The sequence below is a fragment of the Macrotis lagotis genome, chromosome X (assembly GCF_037893015.1).
Source record: "Macrotis lagotis isolate mMagLag1 chromosome X, bilby.v1.9.chrom.fasta, whole genome shotgun sequence".
Classification (NCBI taxonomy): domain Eukaryota; kingdom Metazoa; phylum Chordata; class Mammalia; order Peramelemorphia; family Peramelidae; genus Macrotis; species Macrotis lagotis.
Genome location: NC_133666.1, coordinates 89,662,797 through 89,688,440, shown reverse-complemented (window position 1 = coordinate 89,688,440; position 25,644 = coordinate 89,662,797). Strand labels below are relative to the sequence as shown.

The following is a 25,644-nucleotide window of genomic DNA, read 5'->3' as shown; positions in this document are numbered from 1 at the left end:
AAAACAGAACTCCAGTCTAGGTTTTGTGACTCCAAATCCAGATGGGTCACTAGTGTGCCTGTTCATAGTGTCATGGTGCCTGGTTTTGGGGAGAATAAAGCCCAAAATCTGAAATAATTTTAGAAAGAAATTTATGAAGTCATTTGGTAGAGGAAACTGAGTCAAAAAAGAAGCTGTAGTTCCCTCTTAGGTTTACATTTTGTAGAATTTAGAACAGTGTTTCCACACATAAATAAAGTGGGTAGACATGAGGTTGGTACCTGAGTTCACCCCTGTCTCTCCTTGCCTCTCCCCCTTCTTTGTCTCCTCTGGCCTGAAAAAAGGCGGTTATGTCCCCACCCTTTCTGAGACCAGCCCTCTCCTCCTCTGCCCTGGGGGGCTGTGCACTGTCCAAGGCCTGTTCAAGAGCTGGTGGTTCACAGTTGCTGCTGCAGTTTATATGCTCTTCCTTTTGGGTAGCTCAAGATACCTTATCTCAGAGCTCCCCTTCCCCATCCTAAGCCTACCTCTCAGAGTTTCCACAAAGGGGTCCACCCTCAACCACCTCAAGCTGAGCTCAACTGCTGTCCCCCAGCCCCAATCCTGGGTAGGCTGACTTCTGGGAACCTGGTCAGGGCTAGATCCTACCCCTCACCAGGGCTGGATGATGGGTGCTAAGAGCAATGACTGGAGGGTCTCCCCACTATTCTGGGCCTGAGGTCATAGAATCCCCACTCTATCTTCGCCCAGCCCCAGTATTCTGAGAGATACAAGCACTGCCCTTCACTGTACTCACCCCCTCTCCAGTTCTATTGAGTGTAAGCCTTCTATATCTCTGCCAGAGGATGTAAGGGAGTGGGGAGCAGTTGGAGGTTAGGGAGGTCCCTAACTGCTTTCCTTGCTTTTCCCCTCCATACTTCCCATTTTTTACTCCCATTTCCCCCCATCTCCCAGACTGACCATGCCTGAGAGTCCTGCAAGTGCCTAAGGGGCTGGGAGATAAGTGCCCCCTCTCTGGTCCTTAGTCAGCCCCTCCCTTTCTTCTTCTTATCTTCCTTTTCTTCCCCTGCCCTAACCAAACCAAACTTTTCTTGGAGACCATCCCCCTCCCCAATTAGTTTCTCTTGGTGTCCAAAAGGATGTCCTAAGACCTAGGATAGAAGAAAGAAACATTCAAATGAGGAGGAGAGGGAGTGTCCCCCAAGGCTGGTCCCTATTAGTCTCTACAGACCCCACCCATCCCAATTCCCCATCCCCTAAGCCCCAGACCCCCAGGCAAAGGCCTAGACAGACAGGAAGTCCCAGATAGGCATTGCCATAGAGGGCCAGCCACACCCAGGTTCCCAATACATACACTCACACATTGGTGTGTGTGCGCGGGAGCGTGCGCACGCGCGTGCGCGCGCGCACACACACACACACACACACACACAAACACAAACACACAAAAAGACATAAGGACGATTGGATCTATTTATACAAGACATGCAAAAACAAAAATATTACTGTCACCCACACAAAATCAACCCAATTTACTTGATTTTTCCCAAAATTCATTAATTTACAAAGACCATACTAGAAATGTTTTGTCTTAACCCAAAACAAACAGAAGCCTAATAATGATTTTCACTAATTTTCTGTCTTATGTCAATGCAATAATACCATGTATCATCCTTTAAAATGATACTTACTATAAATAAAAATGACACTAAAGTGGTTAGAAAGAATGAATCCTAGGATTTTTAACTAGCTTGCCTTTAAACAAGAGATCACTAGAAATCATTTTTAAGGTCTCCATTAAATAAATTTACACAACAAAAATGATCTCTCTCGTGGAAAAACATTTTGATACAGTAACATATTAGTGCACATATCATTCTATTGTAAATACAAGAACAGTGTATTCCCTTTGATCCATATATTGACAATAATGAAGATGTTGACAGTCTACCCCTGCATATCTTGTGCAACAGAAATCATCATACGATCCACTTCTATAAATAAAATCTGTCAGGGCTGGTTTGTTTTTTGAGATCAGTAGGTTTACACTTATGCCTTCTAACTGTCTGTTAGGAATAGGTTGTTGTTTATAAAAAGTTATGTAAAATATCCCATAGTATTAGAGTACTTTTCTATAATACCTTTAAGTTTACTCAAGTGGGCAAAGAAAAAGAATTCAACATACAATCTTGCTTCAATAATCAAAAATTTTACATCTGAATCAGAAAATAAAATGAACCCTGGTCATTTTAAAATGCAATATAGTTTTTCATTAAGTTCAGCATAAGGCTGGGATATTTTTCTTGCCATGATTACTAAAAAAAAGCTCAGAAGAATGTGATAAAACTAAGAGTAAATCTCACAAAACCTGGAATGGGTACCATTGAATCTCACCAGTTTCTCTGACCTTTAAATTATTTTAATTAAACTGATTAACATAGTAAAACATCTAGAGTTGATCTAAAGATATATTTCATTTACCTCCACCCCAAAATTATCATTTCAAAAAAATGACAAGAAGCACTTCTGATTTCGGGCTTAAAAAAAAAATCAAGTACTCCCAACAGCTGGGGCTTGCAATAACAAAGTAATTTTCAAGTTCACTTAACCTATTCACATTTCTCTCTCAACCCAATTGCCAATATAAAAGTAAAACATATATGTATATGAAGTCTATGTACAGAAATCGCAAGTTTTATGGTAATTAACTTTGTATAATGGACAAAGAACATAAACCAAATTGCACCATATGGAAAGATTCTAATTATCATTACTTCATTTTCTTTGTAAAATAGTCTTTGTGGGGACAGCACAACATGCAGAAAACCCTGTTAAATGTTTGTAGTAGTAAAATATCTTCTCGATCCAAAGATGTGAATTTGGTTTTGGAACATCTTGCCACAAAGGATAATCATCAGTAGAAGTCACTATGAGTTGATACTGACTGTGATGGGCTGCCTCCTACTTCTCCAGTCCCAGGGACTGCCAGTGTCAGCACTTCTGCTATGGGGTTATCTGGACTGTGGTGGGGGGTGCATTCAGAGATCCGTAGCTTCCAGGGTCCAACTCATGACAAAAGATGATGAGTACAGACTGTACAGGAGCCCACCCACTTAGCTTCCATTATAGCTTGATGGGATAGTGCCCAAACACATTATTTCTTACAGTATTGGAATAGTACTCCAGGGCATTCATATTTCATTCCTTGTTTAGCCTTGTTTATTCCTTATTTGATTGTGGATGGGCATCTACTTTGTTTCCAATTAATAGCTGTCCCAAAAAAATGCTCATATAAATATTTTGGAGTATATAGGAAATTTTTTTTTTCTTATTGATGGCTGTCTGGTAGTATAGTGCAATAAAGCTTAGGAAAGTATTTGTCACTGTGCATAATTCTAAATTATTTTTCAAAATGGATGTGTCGCCTACGTCCTGGATCTTGGGCACCAAAGTTATGGATGTGGAGAACTCTGGCGTGGTTACTCCCAAGAGGACTGTCTTATCTGTCAGTGCAAGAAAAATTAAGGACAATGCTGCAGATTGGCATAATTTATTATCGAAATGGGAAGCTCTCAGCAATATAGGATTTTCTGTTGCAAACAAAATAGGAAACATCAAAATCAGTGCACATTCTGAAGACAAGGTAGAATTGGAATGCAACAGTATTGCTTCTGGTTTTCATCCTCAAAAGTACATCCAAAATATAATGAAGAACTTGAGATGCTGTGCAAGGAGCTTCATGACACTTTGGAAAACTTGGCTATGATACAGATAAAAATGGAAAAGTTAACATCCACCAGTAAAGGAATTTGTAAACTAGAAAATTACCATCGTGGAAATGGAAATTATCAAACACCTCTTTTCCATACATGGCCTACAGCCTATTTCTATGAAGTTTCCCATAAACTTTCAGAAATGTACAAGAAGGAAATACTCCTCAAACGCATCATTGTAGTATTACAAACCAGGATCTCATTTTAAGCTACTTATCTATGTGGTTATACCAACCTTATGTTGAGAACAGCAGGCTTGATGCGGAAAGCATGCTACTTGAAACTGGATATCGAGCATTATAATTTTTTCCAAAATCATTTCATTATTAAGCCCAAACTCCCAATACTAGAATGAAACTTTCTTATGATGTGGGCCTATATGTTTTCTTCCAGACTCACTTTTTCTCAATTCAGAATGAGTTGCTTTGATTATTTCACCTTATGAATCGCTTAACAGCACTCTTATACCTTGTAGTATCTTTGAAGGTTGATGCTAGTCATTCAGTCCCTACTGTTAAAACCATGCCCTTCTTATTTGACAAAAACTACTAGGAAAACTTACTGTATATGTTTGGCAGAAAACTTACCAGTTCTTATTTTTATGATAAGTTCAAATGCATTCTTAACTTTCTGTTTAAAAAAAACAACACTGGTATGAGATCAAGAGAATGAAAGGAGGTGCCTTTCACAATTATAAGTAGAATTCTAAACTGAAGATTAGAATTATTCATAAAAGATAAAATAGATCTTGAATTACATAAAATTAAAATGCATTTGCAGAAACAAAACCAAGAGAAATTGGGTTGGGAAAAGTAGTTTAATCAACTAACAGAGAATAAAATCTGCTATAGTAAATTGATTTTAAAAAAATGGATGTGTCATTTCATATCTCTACTGACAATGTATTAATGTGTAATTGCTCCCACACCTGGTTTGGGCATGAAAATCATATTTTGCCATAAAAGGAATGTGATAGAACTCCTTCCTAACCTATTTTTGAAAATAGTTTATGTAATATTGAGATGAAATGGTGTTTTTAAAATTTTTTTTGTGTTTCTACAACATGCAACAGGAACTTTTGCAAATCGTTTTTTTACAGTTTTGACTTTTATGTTTTTCTTTCTCCTTCTCTTCCCTCCCCTTTCCCCCTGACAGAAAGCAATATAGTATAGGTTCTACATATGCAATCATGCTAAATATAGGGGGATGAAATGCTTTTTAAATGTTTGATAGAATTCACTTTAAAATCCTTCAGGTGCTGTGGATTTTTTCTCTGAGAACTCCTTCATACCTTGTTCAAAATCATTTGTTGACAGAAAGTTATATGAATATTCTATGTTGTCTTCTGTTAACATGGACAGTTGATATTTTGTTCAGTATTCATCCATTTCACATAGATGGTCAGTTTTGCTAGCATCTACGTTAGTCAAATAACTCCTACTCATTGCTTTAATTTCATCTTCATTGGTTATACATTTACCTTTTCATTTTTGAGACTAGTAATTAGGTTTTCTAATTTTTTGTTGATCAAAGTAACCAATGGTTTATGTATTTTGTTAATATTTTCATATAACCAAATTCTACTTATATTTTTTAGGTTTTTAAAAAATTTTTCATACTCTCATCATTGATTTAAGATTTACATCTTGGTGTTTAATTGGATAGTTTTTATTTCCCTCATTGCCTCTTCTAATCTCTTCCATTGTTTTTTTCCCCTTATTGCCAAAGTTAACACATCCAGTACAATTGATAATAACAGTGGTGATAAATGGAAATTTTTGCTTCATACCTTATTTTATTGGGAAGACTTTAGCTTATCCTTATTATAGATAATGCTTACCAGTGGTTTTAGGGAGACATTGTATATCATTTTAAGCAAAGTTCCTCTTTTCCCATGTTTTTAGTAGGAAGAGGTGCTATATTATGGCAAAAGTTTTTTCTGCCTCTCTTAAGAAAATAATTTGATTTCTATTGATTTTATTACTAATATGATCCCTTATGCATCTGATAGTTTTCCTAATATTAAATGAACTTTGAATTCCTGGTATAAATTCCACATGGTCATAGTGTATAGACCTAGTAATATATATTGCTGTAATCTCTTTGCTAGTATTTTATTTAATATTTTTGCAACAATATCTGTTTAGGGGAATGGATCTATAATTTTTTTTGTTTTGATTCTTTGTGGTTTTGGTCTCTGAACTATATTTGTGTCATAAAATGAATTTTGCAGGCTTCCCTTTGCCCCTGCTTTTCCAAATAGTTTAATACCATATTGGAATTATTTGTTCTTTAAATTTTTGGTAGTATTCACTTGTGAATTCATCTTTTCTGAGGGATTTTATCTGGGAATTTCATTGATAGCTTGCTCAATTTTCTTTTCTAAAATGAAATGAAGTATCCTATTTCCTCTTCTGTTGATCTGTGCTTTTATATTTTTGTACATATTTTTCCATTTTACTTAGGTTGTCTGATTTATTGGTATACAGTTGGGCAAAATAGATCCTAATTGTTGCTTTCATTTCCTCTTCATAGATAGTGAATTTACCTTTTTCATTTTTGACACTAGTAATTCGATTTTTTTCTTTCTTTTTTTTAAATCAAGTTAACCAATAGATTTTCTTTTAAATTCCACCCCTCCCCCATAAAAACAAGCTCTTGGTTTGATTTCTTATTTTGATGGTTTTCTTTCAGTATTTTAGTTCCCTCTGATTTTGGGGATTTTTAATTTATTGTTTAATGAAGTAATATTAATTTTATTATTTTATAACTTTTCCTTAGTTGCATGCCCAATTCATTAATCTGCTCTTTTTCTATGTTATTGATGTAAGCCTGTAGAGATATAAAATTTCCCCTCAGTAGAGCTTTGGCTGGGTCCCATAAATTTTGTTTTGTTATCTCATTGTTCTCATTCTCTTTGATAAAATGATTGTTTCTATGATTTCCTCTTTGACTTCCTAAACTATTTCATTTTAATTACTTTTTTAATCTCTCTCCATGACCCTTTCTTAAATATAATTATTATTGCAGTTAATATTTTTATGTTTCTGTATTGATTGTGAGGTTTTTCTGTACTAATGCAAAGTTAGTTTTTGTTTGAGTGTCATGTAATTCTATTCTTTTTTATATACCATTCAGTTTCTCCAGAAATCTATCATATTGGACTTTTCTAAAATTCTAATCACCTCCTTAAATTGTTTCTTGTTTATTTTGTGATTAGATTAATCTAGGTCTGAGAGGGAAACTTTGAGGTTCCTCACTAGTATAGATTTACTGTGAATTTCCCCCTGTAAAAGTATGAACGTTACACCATTTGGTGCACGATGATGATGATAAATATGTTTGTCCTTTGTTATCAAAGAAAATCATGACATCAGGGCAGTGATGTCATGGCAAGCACATGAATTGGCTTGGAGTGTGGGGGGGCTATGCTAAGTCACAAACCTCACTTTCTCCTCCCTAGTCAACTGTGTCCAGGGACCAGATATGAATCAGAACAACTGGATATGGCCCTGGATGTGAGACAATTAGGGTTAAGTGACTTGCCTAAGGTCACACAGTTAGTAAATGTCCAGTGCCTGAGGGTAGATTCAAACTCCTGTTCTTCTGACTCCAAGGCCAGTACTCAATCCACTGTGCCTTGCACCCAGGGCCATCTCCTCTTGTCCTGATCTATATCTAGTCACTGGACCCAGAGGGCTCCATAAGAGAAAGTGATGCTGGTGACTTAGCACAGCACACCCTCACTCACATACAATTCATGAGCTTGTCACGGTATCATCTCTCATGGTCTTCTTAGCCATTTGATGCAAATGTTTAAATTGATTATCGATATTAGTATTGAAATTACTTTGTCTGGGGTAACTTTTAGGAGAATATAGTTTTGTGCCCCCATCCCCTTTTATTTCCTTATAGGGAAAGATAAATTTCTGTACATCACTAAATGTATAGGTTATTCTCTCTTTGACCCGAATTTAATGAGAATAAGTTTCAAGCAAGGTTCATCTACTTCCCTTCTTTCCCTCCACTGTCAAAGGTCTTTGGAATCTTTCAGTGTAATATAATTTATTCCATTTTTCCTCTCTCTTCCTTCTTCTCCCAGTGCAATTCTCCTTCTCAGTCCTTAATTTTTTATATCATTACCTCAACGTCAATTTTTACCCATACCCTCTGTGTATAGTCTTTCAAATTGCCCAAACAGAGATACATTTCTAATGAGTTACAAGGAAAACAGTTTAATCTTAGTGCACTTTTACTTTCTGGTTTACCTTTAACTGCTTCTCTTCTATTTTAAATTTGAAAATTGAATTTTCTGTTTAGCTATGGTCTTTTCAACAGCAACGTTTCAGTGTCCCTCACTTTTTTTTACTAAAAGATCATTCTTGCTTATATTTCAAATTCCTTTACCTCCCAGAATATCATACTCCAAGCCTTCTGATCCTTTAATGTAGAAGTTATCAAATTCTTATAATCCTGGCTGTGCCTCATTGATATCTGAACTTGTTCTTTCTTGATGAAAAAAAAATTATTTTCTCCTTGACCTGAGAGATCTGGAATTTGACTATAATATTGCTAAGAAATTTGATTTGGGTATTTCTTGGTATGTGATCAGAAGATTCTTTCACTATCTATTTTACTATCTGGTTTCTAAGGTATCAGTATAGTGTTTCTTGGTAATTTCTGGAAAGATGCTCTTCAGGCTCTTTTAATCATGTAGTCCAATAATTCTGAAATTATCTCCCCTGCTTCTATTTTACAGGTCAGTTGGGTTTTCCAGTGAAGCATTTTATTTACATATTGCATTTTTTCATTGTTTTGATTTTGCTTGATTAGTTTTTGTTGTCTCAGTGTGATTAAATTAGCTTTTCACATGCTCAATTCTAATTTTTAAGGAATTATTTTCTTAGTTTGCTTTTGTATTTTTACCATTTAACCAATTCTACTTTTTATGGAATTGCTTCCTTCAGGTGATTTTTATACTTCTTTTCATCTTTTTTTCTGCTTCCTTTACCAAGCTGGTGACTATCTCGAATATGATTTGTAATTTTTTTTATCTCTTCTAGGAGCTTTTTTTTAGGGTTTAAGGTATTTCTCTTTGAGGTTTTTGCATATAGTTCTGAGTTTGTGTTTTCATGTTTTCTGTTGCCACAGTAACTTCTCTAATATCAGGGCTTTCCTTTTTGCAGATTTTTCAGCCCATTTCGTGACTTTTAAAGTTGAACCCTGCTCTTGGAGTACAGAGAGCACTCTCCCAAGTTTCTTGCATAAAAGCTCAGGAGTCTGACCCTTGGCTTGTTGCTCTAGGGTCTCAGAGAAGTGGTCACTTGCCTGTTGTACCCAAACCTCCAGGCCTCCCAAGCACTGTTCCTACTTGTAACATGAGGTATCTCATAAAATCATTCCACACCTACAACCACCCCATAAAAACCCAAGATGTAAGGTGAAGCACACCAGAGTTGATCAATGTTGGTTGAATGTGTGTGTGTGTGTGTGTGTGTGTGTGTGTGTGTGTGTGCATCAAGGTTAGAGAAGATAGAAGATAAAACCTCTAGTTTAATAGGATCCTATGAAGGAATCTTACTGTCTCATTGGCTGAGTTGTAGTTCTGTGTCCATTGCTTAGAGTCAAGAAGACCTGAGCTTAAATCCTGCCTTTGATATAATTGGCATGACCCTGGGCAACTCCCTTAACCTCTCTGCACCTTTTTGGTTCGAGACTGGGCTAATGAAACTCAATTCTAAGAGGATTTTCCTGAGATTCTCCTGTCTCCATTTCAGAGGGAATAAATCTAAAAAGATGGAACCATCCAAGTGATGGCATTCACTATTATATACCATAATGGGAAGGTTTTTAATTTCAAGGAAAGAAGGAGACCATGTCAGTGTGGAATATATATGTTGATTTCTTAGGGTTACTGGGGCTAATTGTATGGTAGAAGGGAATTTACTCATGAATCAACAGGACAGGGTGAAAGATTCCCATACCTCTACTCCCTGAGGTCAGTTATTATTCAGAAAGAGAACAAAGAAGGTCAAAAGTGAGAGACTGAGCAGCAGTAAAGTGCAAGTTTTCCAATGGGATAGTTCAAATTTCTCTTTCTGTTTACATGAAAATTAATTTACATTCTCTATGGGATTATGGGCTCTGCTCCCAGACCTTTGCACTCACCATCCACAAAGATATTTGATGAGTTTTTTCCTCTGGTAGAACAACTAGAGATTTTCCTTGGAGTGCATGGTGAATTTATAAGTGCTGAGTGCTTGGAGAACTTCAGTGCACCGAGAATGAGCTCTTTTCCTACTCTTGCCTATCCTCAAGGCAGCTTCCTGAACAGTGTTTTGCCACAGTCTTCTGGGATCTCTGAATTTCTCCATCTAGGCGGCTCAGTAGTTTAGAGCCTGGGGCCTACAGTTAGGAAGATCTGAGTTCAAATCCAGCCTCAGGAATTTAACTACCTATGGACCTTGGGCCAGGTAAGACAGAGTATTTCTAGTCAAGCACTCTTTCACCATTCTGCCTCTTCAGTAAGACTAATAATCCATTACAATGTCTCTGTGATCTTTCATAGCTGTCTGGGGCACTAAGAGGCTAGGTGACTTGACTGTGGGCCTGCTGCTGGTGTGGTCCAAAACATGACTTTAACTCTGAGCCCTCCTGACTCTGAAGCTGGCCCTCTGTCCTTACATCTCAGACAACCCTTCTCTTCCAACTAGACAGTCCAAGCATCCCCTGTCCCATGAGCCTCTCCTGATCTCTACTACCAGTAGCCTCACTCCCATTCTGCCTTGTACTTTGCCTTTATTTGCATTTACACGTTCATGTACATTTTCACTCTTCTGTCTCATTAGAGCATAAGCTTCTAGTGGTAAGGAACTGTGTCCCTAATATTGTTTCCATCTGCAGAAACTTGCATAGGGCCTGTTTTGCAGGAGTTACTTAAGAAATGCTTTTAGATTGCTTCATTTAGCCACATGTGTCCTTCTATGTGCATACCATACAGGATGAAACTAATCAATAACTATTGATGAACAAATTAATGAGTTATATGACTATGCTAGAGTGATTATTAATTATTATTGTTATATCTCCTATTTATATCTCTATTGACCATTGTCATCAGCTATCACTTCATTATTTTATTTATCATATCTAATTTACATATCCATTTATACTTTAATTTGATATGTAGTATGAGGTGTTGCTCTCATATTCTATTTCTGTCAAACTACTTTCCAATGATGCCAATTGTTTTTTCAACTGTAGTTTGTGTTTTGCACAAGTGTACCAGTGAGCAAACCTCTAAGGAGAGTAATTTCAACCATAATTTGAGATTGCCCCTGGACATGTCTTCAAAGGAGGAAGGGAGGCAGGAATTGAATCATATATGCCTGTGAAGGGAGTGGGGCAAGGATGGTTCAAGGACACACTGGGGCCATGGATCAAGAAGAAAGGGACGGAGGAAAATTAGCTGGGTGTTGGGGTCTGCCACATGGTGGCCTGATCAGAGCTAAGAAGAAGATCATGTTGGGGATAGATATAGGCAAACCAAGGAAAGATATATGGTGTCCAAGCATGAATGGATCGACAAAAGACATGCAGATGTAGAAAGAATAGCCTAGGCAGAATAGCTTAAAGTGTCTCTCAGAACTAGAGGTCTCAACTCAAGTCCTGATCCTGAACCTGCAGACAAGGAAGGATTCAAAACTTCTTTCTCTCCTATTTCCCACCTCCATCAATACCCTTTAGATTCTTAACTAAATGTAAAACAGTTTGATGGATATTTCTTATTTCTTACATCATGGTATCCCATGTATCCCTCCCTCATCACCTTCTCCTCCCTGAGAGCCATGCCATGTGACAAATTGTAGTTTTTATTTTTTTAGGAAGGAGAAAAAGTCAACTCGACTACATAGTACACAGAGGAAAAGATATTTATGGTGGGAGATAGTCTTTTAGGTAACATTCTGGTTACTACCAGCTTACTCTCTGTGGGAGCACATATACTCTCTGAAAACTTAGAGGAAAAGACATTGTGGTAGAAGACACTCTCTGAGAATATTCCAGTGTAACAAAGAACCTAAGAAGCCTTCTGGGGAAAGAATTCCACCTTTGAGAGATAAGAAGGGGAGGCCTCCAGTCTGTCCAGTGCATTCTGAGACCACACCTTTGCTTCTCTCAATAAAGGTTGGTTTCTTGTCTAGAAAGGCTTCTCAGGTTCTTTCCAACACCACCTACCATAGGTTTGCTCCATGTGAAAACACATCTAGCCTCCCAACCCTCAGCAGACAAGATGTTTGTGGCTGGTACCACATGCTCAAAGAACATTCCAATTACTACAGTCTTACTCTCTACAGAAAGACATCTAGGGGGAAAAAAGGATATTCCATGAAATTGAGGCCTTTGAAGCATTCCTGATAAAAAGACAAGAGTAGAAAATATGACTTTCAAATACAAGATCAAAAAGAAGCATTAAAAGGTAACTATGAAAGAGAAATCCTAAGAAATTCAGTAAGATTGAACTGTATACTTTTCTATAAGGGAAGATGCTACACATATTTTTCAAGGATTTTTTCATTATTATTGCAGGTCAAAGGATTTTACATAGAAAGTGGATTTGCAATGAGCCAATTAGATTGGGATTACATAAAATAATTGCATAGGCAAAAAATATGGACTCCCTCAAAGGCAGCATAAGGGAGAAAAAATGGGGAGATGATCTCATGTAAAATAGAAATGCAAGTAAAAATTTGTATAGTGGAGCAGAAAATGGGGGGGAACAATGTTTGAACCTCATTCATACTTAAATTGGTTCATAAAGGGAATATATATGTATATGTATACACACACACAAATATATATATATATACATATATATACATATATGCTCAATTAGTCATAAATGTCTATCTTACCCTATAGGTAGGAGACATAGATAAGAGAAACTAAAAGTATTATAAAAGGGTACTGATAAAAGAAGCAGTGATCATATGTAAAACAACCATTAGTAGAGGGATAGCATAAAATGAGAGATACAAAAACAGAGAGAAAGAGAAGACGATAGGATGGAGGGAAAAGAATATTTACTAATCCTAACTGTGTTAATGTGATGAACTCATTCATAAAATGGAAGTACGTAGCAAATTGGATTAGAAACCAGACAGAATTCAACATAGTTTAGTTTAGTTTTTATTTTATGTTTAATAGAAATTCATCAAAGACAAAGAGAGAAACAGTTAAAGTAAGAGACTGGAGCAAAAGATGTTATACATCAGCTGAAATGAAAAAAAATGCAAGAGAAGCAATTAAGATCTCAGAAAAACAAATGCCCAAATAGCCCTGATTAAAAGGGTCAAATAGGGAAACTGTGTTTTGTTCAAAGGAACCATAAACAATGATTTAATTCCAACAGGTATGTTGGAAATGACCTAGAATTCAGAAATGTTAAATGAATTACATGAAGAAATAAACTGTAAAACAGTAGTAATGATGGACCTGAACTTTTCCCTTTGAGAGCTAGATAAATTGTACCCTCTAAGACATTCTCAGAGACTGGGTTCTCAGAGACGATGTGCTTTTCTCAAGAAAAGGACAGACTCACAATCTCTCACCTAGTGGTGAGAGTTCAAGAGCTGAACCCAAAGTACAATCAAGCAAGAATGTATAGAGAGTTCTCCCCCTTCTTGCCTTTAATCTATTGACTGGACTTTTGGGGCTAAATCTATTCACTGAAATTTATCACAGCAACAGACGAAAAAGATGAAATATTTTCATAATATTTTCCCCACCAGATGGTGAGGTAATTTAGGACTTTCATAATTATCTCAACTAAAATGAAGTAATGTCTATGGTCAGAATGTCCTCTGGGTTGATAAAAACATTTCTTTACCTTGAAAAAACTTCACCAGGGACTTTCCTACACATAACCATAAAATAAATAAGAAAGAATTCAGGAAAAAGTCTAAGAATAATTAGAAACTTTAGACATGAGAAACCTCTGAAGAAAACTGAATGGGAATAGAAAGGAAATCAGGGGGGCAGCTAGGTGGCATAGTGAATAGAGCACCAGTCCTGGAATCAGGAGGATATGAGTTCAAATTAAACCTCAGACACTTAATAATTACCTAGCTGTGTGGCCTTGGGCAAGTCACTTAACCCCATTGTCTTAAATAAATAAATTTTTTTTTAAAAAAGGAAATCAGACAGATCTTGTTCTCTGCAAAGTTACATTATGCAAATTGAAGTTTATATAAGCAATTCTGCAAGAAATCTGCATTCCAAAAAACACCATGTAACCTTAGCCATACAATACTAGGATCTCTTTTTTGCTCCTGCCTCTCAGACTTGATACTGAAGACACCTACCACCCAGTCACCAAGCCCATCCCAGCACCAGCAGAAACCTTTAAAAAATCCTCCAAGTAAAAGCAAATAAATAGACCTGCAGAGAGACACCTACCCCAACTGATGGATCAGGATTCTGCCAGAGATCTCCAGTGTTGAGAGAGACCATCTTGATTTGAGTCTGTCCACACACTGGAGAGTTATACCCCTGCATTCTCGTCTTGTGTGTCCCCCTTTGTGGTAAGATGTGTCTTTCTTGGGTCCCCTATATGTCACTTGTTCTCTGCTGAATGTTCTATGTCCAGCCACCAGCTTTGTGCATGCAGGAATGTTCTTTCTGTTCCAGTCAGACTGGATTGTCCCAGCAGGCATGTGTTTCTCCTCATGTTCTTGCTTCTCTGTGTCCAGCTCACATATGTCCTTGAACAATGTGCTGGCCTCCCCTCATGGGGACAAAGTTCCTTTCCTTCTCCCTCCTGTTCTTTCCCACATTCATGGACAAATTCACATTATGTAAAAAAATGTTATAACAGGTCAAATAGGAAGTCCAAAAGAACCTCACAGACAAAGATCTCTTAAGAGTATTTTGCTGTGGGGCAGCTAGGTGGTGCAGTGGATAGAGTACTGGCCCTTGAGTCAGGAGTACCTGAGTTCAAATCTGTCCTCAGACACTTAATAATTATCTATCTGTGTGGCCTTGGGCAAGCCACTTAACCCCATTGCTTTAAAAAAATATTTAAAAAAGAGTATTTTACTGTGCTTTGCTCCCACCAATGCCATCATTATTATCATTTTCTTAATTTTAAACAAAAAATATCCTTTTAAATAAGAGTCTGCAGAATGGTCCCCCTATGTAAAGTGGGAACTACTTGTATAACTTTTCTCAGTTGTATGTTTCAGCTGATTCACAATAACTGACCAAGAAGACTGTGCATACTAGATATACTTTAAATATGTATTCCAAAGATAACAAAGAAGAGAGAAAAGAACGTATTTGTACAAAAATATGCATGAATGCCTTTTTGTGGTGACAAATGTTTGGAAAATAAGTGATGTTTATCAATTGAAGAATGGCCAAAAAGTTGGCGTGTATGATGGGATGAAATAGGATAGAATAGGATAGAATAGGATAGAACAGGACAGAATAGGATAGAATAGGATAGAATAGAATAGAATAGAATAGAATAGAATAGAATAGAATAGAATAGAATAGAATAGAATAGAATAGAATAGAATAGAATAAGAATAGAATAGAATTTATATCATATCATATCATATCATATCATATCATATTATATTATATTTATTATATTATATTTATTATGTTATATTATATTATAATATAATATTATATTATATTACATTACATTGTGTCATATCATATCATATCATATCATGATATATGATATATGATATGATATAATATGGTATGATATGTTATAATATGATATAATAATATAATATAATAAACTGGATAGTTTCCCTAAAACCCTCAGAAGATTTATATTAATTCATGCAAAATCAAATGAACAGAACCAGGAGAACATTGTACACTGCAGCAGTAATATCTCAAGAAAAGACTTAGTTACTATGAGGCGAGACAGAGTGACCAAAGATAGTTCCAAAGCACCCATGGTGAAAAAGGTTATTCATATCCTGAGAGACAACTGATGAACTCTGATTGTATATTAAAGGATCAAAACTAAGAAGTAGATCAAATTAAAGTGTCACAAATTCTGTCTCAAATAGCAAAACTTGACTGGTCATATAAAAGGGTAAGATATAATTAGTTCAAGTTCATATAGTATTCATTAACATAAGCTTTTCATCTATTCATTAGAATTATTAGAGCTAAAATTCACCATATGTACATATGTCCTAAAATATATCTAAACAAATATGTGATAGGTTTTGAAACTCCCCTCCTTTGTCTGCTCTGGAGACAGGATAAAGAAGGGGAAGTACATCTGCCCACTTTATGTGGGATTCAGAATACAGCCTGCCCATAGGAGTTTTAAGTTCTGAAAAAAAAAATTTTAATCCATCTAGTCAAAGACAGCAACCACCTCAAGAATAATGCAGATGGAAGCTGGATGAAGGTTGGATAAGTTAAAAAGCAGAACAAATGCTACATTCTGGAGTTTTACATGAATAGTGTAAATATTAGTTTTCACCTAGTATATAGTTGGTTCAAAAACATATCTTTACTACCTACTAAATATTAACCAATAACAATTTAATGATTTTCTAAGTAATTTCGGATGAAACTTCATAAATGTCCTACTTTGGCTGGGATAATTTTCCGTTTCTTTAACTGCAGTACTTCAGAGTCTGACATTATGTTGTCAACAGGGCTGGCAAGGTTCTATAACAGGTCAAATAGGATGTCCGAAAGATCCTCACAGACTAAGATCTCTTAAGAGTATTTTGCTATGCTTTGCTCCCAACAATATCATCAATATTATTATTTTCTTAATTTAAAATAAAAATATCCCTTTAAATATCAACAGTTTTCAAATTTAACTATTCTATAATAAATACAATTTTGGCTTAACAGAGTTCAGATCAAAATGGGAACGAATCTATAAGGGGAATTTTACTGGAGAGGGGAGTATGCAAAGGGAAGATCCAGCTTGTGGAAGACTAATGATTGTATACAAGAATTCAGGGGGAAGCACTGAAGGTTTATGTAAGGGAGTAGGGGAGGGGCAGGGTCAGATCTGATTTAGGAATGATCAGTTTGGGATCTAAGTGGAAGATAGATGAGTCTGGAGAGAATTGAGATTGGGAGATCAATTAGGAGGCAAGCAAGTAGGAGTCAATCAATTAGGAGATCAATTACCATACCATGTATAAGACTTTTCTATGTATAAGACACACCTTAATTTGGGGGCCTGAACTTTGAAAAACAAATGTATTCCATAAAGTTATTGAACTCAAGTTTTATTCATCACGAAATTCAAGGACCTTCTGCTCCTAGCTTTCAGGCATCTTTTGGGCAAGTCTGGTGCATGGATGCATGCTTAGTCCATTCCATTTCATGAACCTGAAGCATCAATTGTGTCCTTGGAAATCAGTCCCTTCTTTTTCATCAGCAATTCTTCTTGCCTCCTGCTGAACCATCTTTGTTGATACAGGAATTCCAATGGCCCTTTGTTCTTCAATCCATCACTCCAATTCCATCTCTAACTCAGGCCATTTGGCTACTTTGTCTCTCATGGCCTTCTTCTGCCCTGGCTTCTTCAGTAGGATTTCTTCTTCCCTTAGCCAGTCCCTTAATGTTTCCTCAGGTGGAGGAGGACCAGACTGACATTCAGCAGCAGGATTTCCATTCATTTTTGCAAACTGGACCACTTTGAACTTGAATTTGGCACTGGACAGAATTTTTTTCTGAGCCATTTCTGGGCAGAATGTGGCAAAATGTCACCTAATATACTGGTAACAAATGAGAAACAATGAGTGCAAAGACAAGTGCAAAAAAGAGAGAAATACAAGTAAAAAATTCTACAACCATTGGATAAGACTATCCCAGTTTTTAGACCCCCAAATTTTTTGAAAAAAGGTGTGTCTTATACATGGGGAAATACAGTGTATTCTGGAGGTTTGGAGATTAATCATTAGAAAGCATTAATTTTCACTTAATAGAAGCTTAACATATGCTGAAATATTTTAGTGAGTTTTGGGGCACCACTATGTAGGATGTGTTTTAAGGAAATATAAGAATTAAATTCAACATTGCATCTATCCATCAGGTATTCCTGGGTCACAAACTTGGCTTATCCCAGGATTCCCTGAAGAGGCAAACACCTGGGGCAGTCTCATTAATGTCTTCTTTTGTGGCAGAGCCCTTTGGAGGTCTCAGGCTAGGGCAACCCCTGGACCATTCATATCCTCAATGCTAACCTCATAATAGGGTAAGGGACAGTTGTCCGTGATGAACTAATGGGTCAGGTCACAAATCAGATATATCAAGAACACCATTAAGAGAAAGAGCAGGAGGAAGATATTATTAATCAGTCAATTGAATTGATCACTTAACAAATGGATAATTAATTCATCTCCTTCTCTTCCACCCCAATTCTTTATCTGACTCTGATACTCAGGATCCAGTGTTATCCTGCCCCACTGATTCGATCATCTTCTTTCTTTCTTGCAATAGTTACTGTATATTATCTGACCAGAGACACTATATTCTCAGGAATCTAGATCTCACATACTGCATCTTTCCACCTTGTTGGTCCATTCACCTCTGAGGATAGATGAACTAAGACAGAGTGATTTCCTAACTAGTTCCTTGCTCCTTGTGGATTCACCTGGTTGCAGGTCTGGAACTTGCAGATAAATTAATGATTCTGGGTGAAAAAATACTATAGACAATATCCCCATATGAATGATTTTAATATAGTTACTGTGAGGGTTAAGGCATCTTAGTTGCTGTTGGTGCTCCTGTATTTGGGGAACGTACCATAAAGTATGTGAGAACTCCATTTCCCCATGTTCTAGTGGACATAAAGAGAGGTATAAGTGGGTAAGGATTTACAAACTGGAACCCCTGTGCTACTTAATCCAATCCCCAAAATCCTAGCAATAGCAATAAGACAAATGAAAGGCCAAAAGAAGAGATAAATATAAACAAAGAAACAAAATTATCCTTCTTTGTAGATGATGAGATAATTTACTTAGAAAATCCTTAAGGAGCAGCTAGGTGGCATAGTGGATTAAGCACCGGCCTTGGAGTCAGGAGTACCTGGGTTCAAATCCGGTCTCAGACACTTAATAATTACCTAGCTGTGTGGCCTTGGGCAAGCCACTTAACCCCATTTGCCTTGCAAAAAACCTAAAAAAAATCCTTGAGAGGGCAAGACCATTTGCCCTGCAAAAACCTAAAATAATCCTGAAGATCAATCAATCAATCAATAAATGCTGCTAAGTTAGAGAATATAAAATAAATTCCCATAAGCTTGCAATATTCCAGTATGTAAAACAAACAAGAAGAGTTAGAATAATAAATTCCATTCAAAATGGGTATAGAAGTTGTACAGAATTGGAAACGTGTCTACCAAAATAATGTGGGAACCAAATGAATCCAACTATGAAATATGTTTGCAGAAATATAAAACTAAACATTTGTAGAAATATTAAGTTCTCAGGAATAAGTTGGTATAAGAAAAATAAATATTACGTATATTAATCAATTCATTAAATGTCATCCCAAATTACCAAAGTAATATTTGTGGAACAAGAAAAATGTAATTTGAAATTCATATGAAGGAAATTATGTTCAAGTACCTGAAGGCTAATAATGAAAAATAATAACAAAGAATATTCGACAAGGAAAGGAAGGTCTATCAGTAAGAGATCCCATAGTGTACTACAAAGTCGGGATCATTCATTTGGTACTGGCAAAAAATAGAGAGGTCTAGAAGTGGAACAGATTAGGTACACAACACCTAGAAGCAAATAAACACAGTAACATAGTTTTCAAAACAATAAAAAGACTAGATATATAAGGAAAAGGCTATTCGATTAAAAGAAAAAAATTTGGAGAAATTGTAATGCAGTTTTGTCAGATATCGGATATGGAATAACAATTTGGAAGAGTAAGAAAGAAATGACCTTTCAAGTCTAAGGGTAGGTATAGAATTCATGATAGAGTAATACAATGATTATTCCAAAAGACAAAATGGGCAATTTCGATCACATAAAATTGAAAAGTTTTTGTACAGAGTAACCTAATGCAGTTAAAGTGAGAAGGAAAACAGGTAAGTGGTTAAAAAAATCTTTGTGGGGGCAGCTAGGTGGTGCAGTGCAGAGCACCTGCCCTGGAGTCAGGAGGACCTGAGTTCAAATCTAGGATTACGTAGAAAGGTGACTTTGGGCAAGTCACTTAACCCCATTGCTCTGCCAAAAAAAAAAAAAACCTAGAAAAAAAACTTTGGGCTAATTTTATCTGATCTCATATCCATATTATAAAAGGAATTGATTTCTCATCTCTAGGGAAAAACGTAGAAATTCTATTCCACCAGATGCCAGAGTCCTGTCTTTGAGCTAAGGAGAGAAACTGACATTCTATCAAGGACAACATCTTTCTTCCTAGGGAAGGGAAAGACTGTTCCATCAAGTCACCAGCCTGGTCTCCTGACTTTGAAGAAGAATAACCCCTTTCCTTCACTCTCAGAACTTGTCCCAGAACCTGAAATATTTAAAGTCCTGAGGAAATTGTACCCTGATAAACACCTCTAGGGGCAAGGAAAACTTATCTAAAATCATTCTTCAATGATTAACACACTTTGATCTCTGGTCATACCCTTCCCATTCCCCTGATTTTGCTCTGTGTTCCTGCCCCTTTCAATATTCCAATTCATTTCTGCATCATGCCTTTCCCTATAACATCCATCCCTCTACTGGATGTTCAAGGTCCCATTCTAAAAGTACCCACCCCTTCCACTGTGCCTTCTGGAATGCCAGCTCCATAAGTTACAAACTTGCTTTCACCTTAAACCTTTCCCTTTTGCACTCTTAGATCTACATCCCTTTCACTTGATGATACAGTCTCTTTGGACTCCTTTTCAAGCACTGTCTACACCTTCACTTATTCAACAATCTCACTAAGCTTGGAGAATGAGAATAGGTTTTGATTTCCTTTGTCACTTCCAGTCTCTCCTCCATCATCACTCAATAGCTTCTCATCTTAACAACCATTCAATCCATATCTACTACTCAATCAAAAATCTGGCAACTATTGTGTACAAGCCTCCAGGAGACTTGTCTTATTTCCTTAATGGGTTCAGACTCTGGCTCACAGTCTTTCTCTTCTCCCCAACTCCTGTCCTCAAAGAGGGCACTTCAACATACATGTTGATAGACTCTTTAACACCCTAACCTCAATGATTTTCTCAGTTTATTCATTTCATATAACCTGCTACTTTATCTCAGCCACACACAAAGAAGGTCATGCCCTTGATCTTGCCAGAACAATGAAAGGTCCTCATCTAATCAGAATGTGTCATCATTCTACCTCTCCCTCTGCCTTTCAACCCCAAATCCATTCAATCGCCAATCCCCCAACCACTGGATCTTTCTCAGACCATCACCCAAGCACTACCTACACTCTCCTCCCATTTGTTGAGAACTCCTTTTTCCCTCTATATCTAACATCACCTACATGCCTTCTGCCACTATCTTCTGCATCACTCCACTCTCAAATAATAAGTTGTCCTTTCTCCTCACCAAGGTAAATCCCTCTGTATGAACAAGAGATCCCATCTCATCTTATCATCCAGCAGACTCCCCCTTTTTTATTCATATATTCTCTAATCTTCAATGTCTCCTTGGTTACTGGCTGCTTCCCTATGAACTTACAGGCATGTCAATAGGTCCCCCATCCTCAAAGAACCTCATTTCATACTCCATCCCTTGGCTATCCTGTCTTTTGCAGTTAGACTCCCAGAGAAAGTCATCTGCAATATGTGCCTCCACTTTTCATCTCTCTCTGTCTCTCTTAACTCTTTACATTCTGGTTTCCTATTTCATCATGACACTGAAAGAGCTCCCCATAAAGTTACTAACCATTTTTAATTGTCAAATTTATTGGTTTTTTTCTCACTCCTCATGATTCTTGCTCTGTAGCCTTGCACACTGTTGATGGTCTTCATATCCAGGTAATTCCCTACTCTTCATGTTTATGAGATACTCTGGTTTGGTAGAGAAAGTGCTTCAGAACCTCACCCCCTTCTTACTTTTATCTTCTTATACCTTTTACCCCATTCCCCACATGTTTTGCAATCCAGTCAAATGGACCTCCATGCTGTTTCCTGATCAAGTCACTCCATTTCTAGATTCCAGACATGCTCACTAGCTGTCACCCATACTTACAATGTTCTCCTTCCCCATCTTCACCTTCTGGCACTCTTGGCTTCCTTCAAGACCTAGGCAAAATCCTGCCTTCTATATGAAAACTTTCTCAATCTACCTTAATTTTCTTTCACTCTCTCTGTTAATTATTTGCTTTTCACCCTGTATATAGCACAGGCACATAGTAGGTATTTCATAAATATTTATTTGCTGACTGATTCCAATTAATTACAATAGTCATTTCCCTATAAATGAATTGACAAATGATATGAAAACGCAATTTTCTTTTCATCAATTTATGCAAGTCTTTCCAGGCTTTTCTGAATTTCCATCCCTCATGGTCTCTTCAGGAACAAGAATGTTCCATCAGATCCATAAATCACAATTTGTTCAGGCATTCCCCAATTGATAGCCATCCCCCCAATTTCAAATTCATTGCCATGACAAAAAGAGCTGCTATATATATATATATATTTTTTTTTTCACTTGTGGGGTTTTTTAATTTATTTTTATTGAAGATATTATTTGAGTTTTACAATTTTCCCCAATCTTACTTCCCAACACCCCCACTGCAAGCAATCTGTCAGTCTTTACTTTGTTTCCACATTGTACATTGATCCAAATTGAGTGTGATGAGAGAGAAATCATATCCTTAAGGAAGAGACAAAAAGACAATAAGATTTCTGTTTTTTTCTAAATTAAAGGGAATAGTCCTTGAACTTTGTTCAAACTCCACGGCTCTTTATCTGGATACAGATGGCACTCTCCGTTGCAGACAGCCCAAAATTGTTCCCAATTGTTGCACTGATGGAATGAGAAAGTCCTTCAAGGTTGAACATCACCCCCATGTTACTGTTAAGGTATACAGTGTTTTTCTGGTTCTGCTCATCTCACTCAGCATCAGTTCATGCAAATCCCTCCAGGCTTCCCTGAAATCCCATCCCTCCTGGTTTCTAATAGAACAACAGTGTTCCATGATATATACCACAGTTTGCTAAGCCATTCCCCATTTGAAGGACATTTACTTGATTTCCAATTCTTTGCCACCACAAACAGGGCTGCTATAAATTTTTGTAAAAGTGATGTTTTTACCCTTTTCATCTCTTCAGCGTATAGACCCAGTAGTGGTATTGCTGGGTCAAAGGGTATGCTCATTTTTGTTGCCCTTTGGGCGTAGTTCCAATTTCTCTCCAGAAAGGTTGAATGAGTTCACAGCTCCACCAGCAGTGTAATAGTGTCCCAGATTTCCCACAACCCTTCCAACAATGATCATTATACTTTCTGGTCATATTGGCCAGTCTGAGAGATGTGAGGTGGTATCTCAGAGAAGCTTTAATTTGCATTTCTCTAATAATTAATGATTTAGAGCAATTTTTCATATGTCTATGGATTGCTTTGATCTCCTCATCTGTAAATTGCCTTTGCATATCCTTTGACCATTTGTCAATTGGGGAATGGCTTTTTCTTTTAAAAATATGACTCAGTTCTCTATATATTTTAGAAATGAGTCCTTTGTCAGAATCATTAGTTTTAAAGATTGTTTCCCAATTTACTACATTTCTTTTGATCTTGATTACACTGGTTTTATCTATGCAAAAACTTTTTAATTTAATGTAATTGAAATCATCTAATTGGTTTTTCGTGATGTTCTCCAACTCTTCCTTAGTCATAAACTGCTCCCCTTTCCATATATCTGCCATGTAAACTAGTCCTTGATCTTCTAATTTGCTTATGGTTTTGTTTTTGTCTAATCTAACTTCCAATTTTCCCAGCAGGTTTTATCAAAAAGAGAGTTTTTATTGCAATAGCTGGACTCTGGGTTTATCAAACAGGAGATTACTATAATTGTCTCCTGCTTTTGCATCTAGTCTATTGCACTGGTCCACCACTCTATATCTTAGCCAATACCAAACAGTTTTGATGACTGATGCTTTATAATATAATTTTAGATCAGGTAGGGCTAAGCCCCCTTGTTTTGCACTTTTTTCCAGTAAGTTTCTGGAAATTATTGACTTATTTTCTCCATATGAGTTTACTCACAATTTTTTTTAACTCATTGAAGTAATTTTTTTGGAATTTTGATTGGTAGGGCACTAAACAGATAGTTTAGTTTTGGTAGAATTGTCATTTTTATTATATTAGCTCTACCTATTCATGAGCAGTTGATATTTGCCCAGTTATTTGAATCTGATATAATTTGTGTGAGAAGTGTTTTATAATTGTTTTCAAAAAGTTTCTGAGTCTGTCTTGGCAAATAGACTCTCAGGTATTTATATTGTCTAAGGTTACTATGAACGGGATTTCTCTTTCTAGCTCTTCCTGCAATATCTTGCTAGGTATATATAGATCTTGCTAGACATATATAGTCTTGCTAGACATATATAGAATTCATTCATATAAGAATTTCCTAGTTATCCCTCCCAAAACCTTCCTCAACTGAACAAAAAGGAAAATTCTAAAGGAAAATATCCATTCTTCCAAAATAAATTCTCACATTAGCCACATCAATAAATAGGTCCTTTTCCATCCTTTACTTGTCTCTGTGAATGTTTCGTCTTCTGGACTCCAGGTTTATCAGATTTGGGGTTTGTATTAAAAACTAATTTCTAGTCTTTCAAGTGTGGAGGTACAAACTCAGAATAGCTTTACTTTGCATTTCTCTAAATACTAGGGATTTGGAAAATTTTTTCATATGGTTGTTGAACACTTAGATTTCTTCCCTAAAAACTGCTTGCTTCTATCCTTCAATCTTTGATCTCTTGAAAGAATGTCTCTTAGTCTTACAAAAATTTGGAAGTTTATATATATGTATATATATATATATATATATATATGTATGTGTGTATACATATATATGTATAATTATAATTACATATATGTGTGCATGTGCATGTGTGCGTGTGTCTGTCTGTGTCTGTGTGTATGCATATATGTGAAATATAATTCCAGTTATATATTGGAAATGAGACATCACAGAAGCTTGCTGCAAAGAATTTTTTTTCAGTTTCCCCTTTCCCTTCTAATTTTAACTGCATTAACTGTGCAAAACTTTGAAATTTTATGTAATCAAAATTGTCCATTTTATCTTCTACTATCCTCTCCTTTTTTATTTTAGTTTTTTGCAAGGGAGTTGGGTCAGGTGACTTGCCCAAGGTCACACAACTAGATAATTACTATGTGTCTGATCACATTTGAACTCAGATCCTCCTTACACCAGGGTCAGTGCTCTCTCCCCTGCACCACCTAGCTATCCCCTGACCTTTTTTAAATCACCACCATTTCCTCTTTCTATAGATCTGAAAAGTAATTTCTTTCTTGCTTCACTGATTTGCTTATGATGTAACTCTATGGTTAAGTCCTATATACTATATCTGGAATTCTTACTGGTATGCAATGAGAGATCTTGGTTTCTACCTAATTTCTGCTAAACTTCTTTCCAGTTTTCCTAGATATTTTTGTCAAATAATTCCTTAGACCAATAACTCAAGTCTCTGAGTTTATCAAGCAATATGCTATTGTGTTCAATGGCTTCTCTGTGTTATATTAGTAATTTATTCCACTCATCATTGCCTCTTATTTTTTGACCTTTACCAAATTGTCCTAATGATTACTTCTTTGCAATACAGCTTGAGAATTGGTACTTCTAGATCTTGACCCACTGTTTTCTATATTATTCTTGTGATTCTTGACCTTTGGCT

The 25,644-nt window shown here is 36.4% G+C and overlaps 1 pseudogene; it reads left to right on the top strand.

Annotated features, from left to right (window-relative positions):
• Positions 1–3,421: 3,421 nt before the first annotated feature.
• On the top strand, positions 3,422–4,055 carry LOC141502380 (cyclin-dependent kinase 2-interacting protein pseudogene; annotated as a pseudogene).
• Positions 4,056–25,644: the final 21,589 nt, after the last annotated feature.